This window comes from Echinops telfairi, unplaced genomic scaffold (genome assembly GCF_000313985.2).
Source record: "Echinops telfairi isolate 266 unplaced genomic scaffold, ASM31398v2 ScPeMD7_5;HRSCAF=22, whole genome shotgun sequence".
Lineage (NCBI taxonomy): Eukaryota > Metazoa > Chordata > Mammalia > Afrosoricida > Tenrecidae > Echinops > Echinops telfairi.
Window position 1 is genome coordinate 16,235,491 of NW_022103901.1, and position 5,611 is coordinate 16,241,101.

Sequence of the window (5,611 nt, forward strand, 5' to 3'; positions counted from 1 at the left end):
GGGGGGCAGATTTTTTACCTCTGCACCACACCCAGCCCGACCCCCAGGGTGCTGCTGTTGCAGGCAGCACTGTAGTGATTCTCTTTGGGGACCACGGTGAGGGTGTTTTTCCCAGAGGTCTTAGGTCTAGGAGGAGTCACCTAAGTGGCAGGACCACGCTGACACGTCTGAGGGACTGCACTGACCTTTCCAGAACTCGCCTGCTTAGAAGCCTGTGGAACGTTAGGTGCCCACCCATAGCGACCCTGTGGACAAGGGAGCAAAACCCCATCGGGTCCTGCAGCATCCTCACCACCTCGGAACTTTAAGGAACCTTGTTTGGTGCCACGTATCCAGCCTGGCACTTCCCATGATCTTAGCCACGGGGCAACCCAGTGAGGTAAGGCGTTGCAGGAGAGAGAAGAGCCTTCGAGAGATGAAGAGCCGTCTCTCGCAGAGTCTGATGTCAACCCAGCGTCCCTGGCAGATTCGGAACTAGACCCGTGCTTCTCAGACTTTCATGTGCACCCAAACCAGCCGGGATCGAGTGTAACACGCTGGGTCAGGGGTGGGGGCTGTGGTGCAGGGGCGTCTCACCAGCTCGGACGTTGCAGGAAACAGTCGTGCCTTTCTCGGTAGCCCCATACCTTTCAAGTCTCCCCCTCCAACTCAGTGGTCAGTTCCTCCATCAAACCCCCTTTGGGTGTGTGCCCCATCCGAACCTGGACCAGGGCCCTGGCTCAGCACACTGTTACACCACCACAAGTCCCCTGCCTTGTTCTCAGAGATGCTCAGTGACACACGGTAGCTACCAAACACATGTTGAATGGAGGTGCTCCTTGTCTCAAAGGATCCCAACACCAGCCATCTCATTGTATCAGGTCGGAACCTGGGATTCAGTCTGTCGGATTTGCTCCCAAATCACACGTGTCAGATGATTTTTTAAAACCACACTACCCCTTCACGTGCTAGTTTCTTTGGTGAGTTATCTTTTGTGCAGTCTGGGCATCTGTGAATTAACAGGTGTGTGACTGGTGGGAAAATCTAGTTGTGACATCTCTTCACATCTACCCTAACCCACCCCATCGCCAACTCAAGGGCCCCGAGGACCGCAAATCACTCTACTTCTTAACTGCCCGTCCCTCCTAGTCCAACCACCCACTGCCCGCAGGCACTCCCCCCGGGGTACAACCCAGTCCATTTGGTGTGTGGTCAGCAGAGTGATCTCATGGGCAAGTCTGATTTTCAAAATGAAGGAGACCCTTATCTTGGAGGGGGTCCTGCCTAGCCTGGCCCCTGCCAGCCTTGCCCTGCCCCTGCCTCCACCCTGCCCTGCTGCCTTCAGCCCCTCTGTCCATCCGGCTTCCTTTAAACAGTCTTCCCTGCCCAGAACGCTTCTCGTGAACTACTGCCATCCTCCACCGTGGAGCTCAAGGACCACTTCCCCAGAGGTTCTCGGCGGCCCCCACTCCCCCGTGCCCAGGCCCATTCCTCTTACAGGCTTTTCATGCCCATAGGCTGGGCTTCACTGGGGGCACATGTCACAGGGGACCTCCTCCCTGCAAGACGTGCCATGTACACTTAGTGTCTCATCATATGAGCTCAAATTCCAAGCGGTGAGAGTTGGGCTCCGGTTTCAGACAAATCCCTTTATGGGACTGTAAAGTAGACGCCCCCCGTCTTGATGAAACAGTGCTGAAGCAGAGTGCCCATGTCTCACCATTCAGCCCACTTTAAGTATCCAGGTCAATGAGTTTTGGTAAGATGGACGCACAGAGCTACTTCCTGCCACCCACGGAGCTTGACCTCTTAAAACTGGTTGCCCTATGAAACTGGTTCTCAATCTTCCTCATCCCGCGACCCTTTCATACAGTCCCTCGTGGTGGTGACCCCCAACCATAACACTATTTTCGTTGCTACGTCATCACTGTCATTTTACTACCGTGATGAATCGGGCGACCGCTGCGAAACAGTCATTTGATCCCCAAAGCGGTTGCGACCCACAGGTTGAGAGCTGCTGGAATCCTAAGTATCTGTTTTTTTGTGCCCTGCTTCCTAGCGTGAGTTTTTTGAGATTGTGTGTGTGTGTGTGTGTGTGTGTGTGTGTGACCCCTGGCTTTGCGGAGTAGTGTCCTTGTCTGGCTGGACCATCCGCTGGATAGACACACAAGTGTTCTTCACCTTTGAGCTTTTATGTATAATGCTCATCTCAAGTCACAACCAGGCCTTTGGACACATTTTCTTTTCTCACAGCTCCGCCCTCAAGTTCTCCCCCTCCGCTGTAGCATCGCTCTGAAGAACGCAACTCACTGCCATCAAGTCCATGCTGACTCACAGCGACCCCATAGCACAGGGAGAACTGCCCCCCGGGGTCTCTGAGACTGTAACTCTAGGAGAGTAGAAAGCCTGGGGAGAGGTTGGTGGTTTCAAACTGCTAACCTGGGGGTTGCAGGTCAACCTAAGGAACTCAGTACGCCACTGCAGCTCCTGCAGCAGCTCCTCATCCACTGCCATCGGGTCGATGCCGACTCATAGTGACCCTGTAGGGCAGGGTACAGCTACCCCGGGAGTTTCCCAGTCTGTGACTCTTACAGGAGTCAAAAAGCCCCATCTTTCTCTTTAAACCAGATGTGGGGAACCTTGCTCCTGCCCGGGGTCATTTGGACATTTATAACATCAATCATAGGCCACACTGGTCAGACGGTTCATTAACTCAGCCCGAGGGTGAAGGCGGCGTTCACAGGCAGGCCTTTGGAGCCCTCGGCCTCTTGGTGCCAGCTCTGGCCTCTGCTTTTCTCAGGTGGTGTTGCAAAGCTCCTTGGGACTGCCTTTTCCTGCCCACAGGCCATGCCACTGCTGTAGACCTCAACCCCAATACAGCTTCAGCTCTGAGGGTAAGCAAAACTCAGCACCAGGGGCACCCCACGTCCTGCTTCCTGTCCAAAAACACATGGCTTTACTTGGGCTGTGGGGGGGCGGGGTGTCCACCACTGTCTCACGCTGTGGCTCCTGGTTCTGCTACTGCTGAGCCTCTGCCCCTCCTTAGGGATATCACAGCTGTCTCCTAGACCCAGGAGGCTCAGTGCTCAAGAGTCTCGGCGTCCACAGGGTGCACTCCACTCCTAATACGGCACTCATGCTGGTCCTGAGATTTCTCTTTCTGCTGCAGAGACGGCGGGTTTCTACCCAGCAGGCTGGCAACCAGCCACTCACGGGGGATCCTATCATCCAATCAGCATCCTCGTGCACCTGTGTACTCAGACCCATCAGGAAACCGAAGGCCATTTGGTTGCCATGGCTGGAAGAACCATATTCCATCATTGACTGCCGCACATGGGAAGTGTAGGTTTACTTTTTAAAGATAGAGCCAAGTTGTTTTCCAGAGTTGCCGTGTCCCCTGCCTTCCCACTGGCATCGGAGGGTTCCCGGGACCCCACAGCATCTCCAGCACTCAGTGCCAGCATTTCCCAACTCCTCTGGTGGGGGCCGTGTCATGACCAGGTTCCACAGGGTGACACGTGACAGTAAACCTGCACCACAGGTGTGTCCGTCCAGGTAGACTAGAGAAGCACAATCATAGACATAACCTTCCTCTAGTGCTCTAATGCCCCACCCCCCCTATCATGACCCCAGTTTTATTTACAAATCTGGTTAGACCAGAACATGTATACTTGTACAGATAAGAGCTAGCAACACGGATTCCAGAACAGATAAACCCCTCTGGATCAATGAGGGGAGCAACGATACTAGGAGGGGAAGAGAAGGGGGGAGTAAGGGGGAACTGATCATAATAACCAATGTATGGCCCCCCCCTTCCAGAGGGACGGACAACAAAGTGGGTGAAGGGAGACAGCGGTTGGTATAAAACATGACAAAAAATTTACAAATTATCAAGGGGATGTGGGAGAGGGAGGAAAAAACCAAGCTGATACCAAAGGCTCAAGTAGAAAGAAAATGTTTTGGAAAAGATGACAACATATGTACAGATGTGTTTAACACAATGGATATATGTATGGATTGTGATAAGAACTGTAAAAACCCCCAATAAAATGAAATTAAGAGCTTTATATAAAAGAGCAGTTGTATATTGAGAAAACACCCAGTCCTGTCCAGATCAAATCCACAAGTCCTATATTAGCCCATATGTCCAAAACCAGCCTATAAATTCCTCTTCAGACTCACACAACACATGTAATGATACAGAATGCAGGAAGATCACAGGCCAGTGGGTGGGAAGTATTGTGGATCCAGTGGCAGTGGAAGCATCTCAGTACCGGTGTGGGTCTCCACGTGGCTCCCCCAGTTCCAGAGCTCTGGCTCCATCCGCGTAGCTCCATGTGTCTTGCCAGCAGGAAGGTGAAGCAGAGAGAGTGTGGGTCTGGCCTCCAGTGAGCTATTTATCTTCCTTAGTGCCTCCAAATGAGGTCATCACGCTTCGACCTGATTGACAGGCTAAACTCCATCCCTTCACTCTTAATAGTCTCCAATTGACACCAGATTATGTAGCACAATAGACTTCTGCGGCTTTCTAGGGTCACGATGGGTTAGAACCAACTTGATGGCAATGGATGGAAGAGAATCTTTTATGAGAACAGATCACCAGGCATTTTCGCTGGTGGAGCCACTGGGTGGGTGGTGACGCGTGCTGGTGCCATGTGGATTTCGACTTTCCACAACCCTGGAGGATGGAGCCGAACTGCTCTGTAGGTGCCTGAGGCTCTGACCTTTCCAGAAGCCAACACATTCATGTGTCTTCAAATCTTTTGCTCATTTGGGAAAGAAAACTGGTTTTAGCCTACTGAGTTTCAGGAGTTATCTCCACATTTGGATATAGGTCCTTTGTCAGATAGATGCTTTGCAGATATTCTGGTGTGTGGCTTTCCATTTTAGGTGGAGTGTGTGTGTGTGTTGTGTGTATGTGTGTCTCTCGTTCTTCTCCGTGTGATTATAAGCTCCATGAGGATAAGCCTCATGTCCCCTTTGGCCAGCATACCACCAGGCACGTAGTAGATGCTTCCTCCATAATCTTTTCTTGAAGGAACAAAATAGCAACAATCTGAAGTTCCTCTCCACCTCTTTCCCCATGACCCCCAGTTTTGTAACATGAGCTATTGATCCTGAGGGGATAGCCCTGTGGGCCTTTAGTTTCAAAGCCATTTCTAGTAAGGCTTCTTGGGAGCTCCCTGCTTCCCCCCATGGGACTTCAGAGTCTCATGAGAGGTGCTCACCGGACTGTTGGGAGAGGGAGGTGCTAAAGTACATTATTTGTTGTCGCTGTTGGGTAACCATTGAACTGCTACCCCCAAGGCCAGTGGTTCAACCCCCCAGCCACCCCTCAGGAGAAAGATGAAGATTTACAGCCGGGGAAACCCTACCCCCTGGTGGTGGTGTGGTTCTGAGTTGGGCTGTCATAGGGAGACAGGGCCTGCTACCCTCTTACACAGTTACAGTCTGGGGAGCTTACAAGGTTATGAGTCAAATGAGCCAGATGACAGTGGGCCTGGTTTTTAGACTAGTCTTTATTCAGCACACGTGTTCATTAGATCTAGCCTAAGGTGACCAGATTTTAACATTGGTAAAGCGGGACACCATTGATAAAACTCCTATCCTGGCGAAATAGCCACATGGCAGC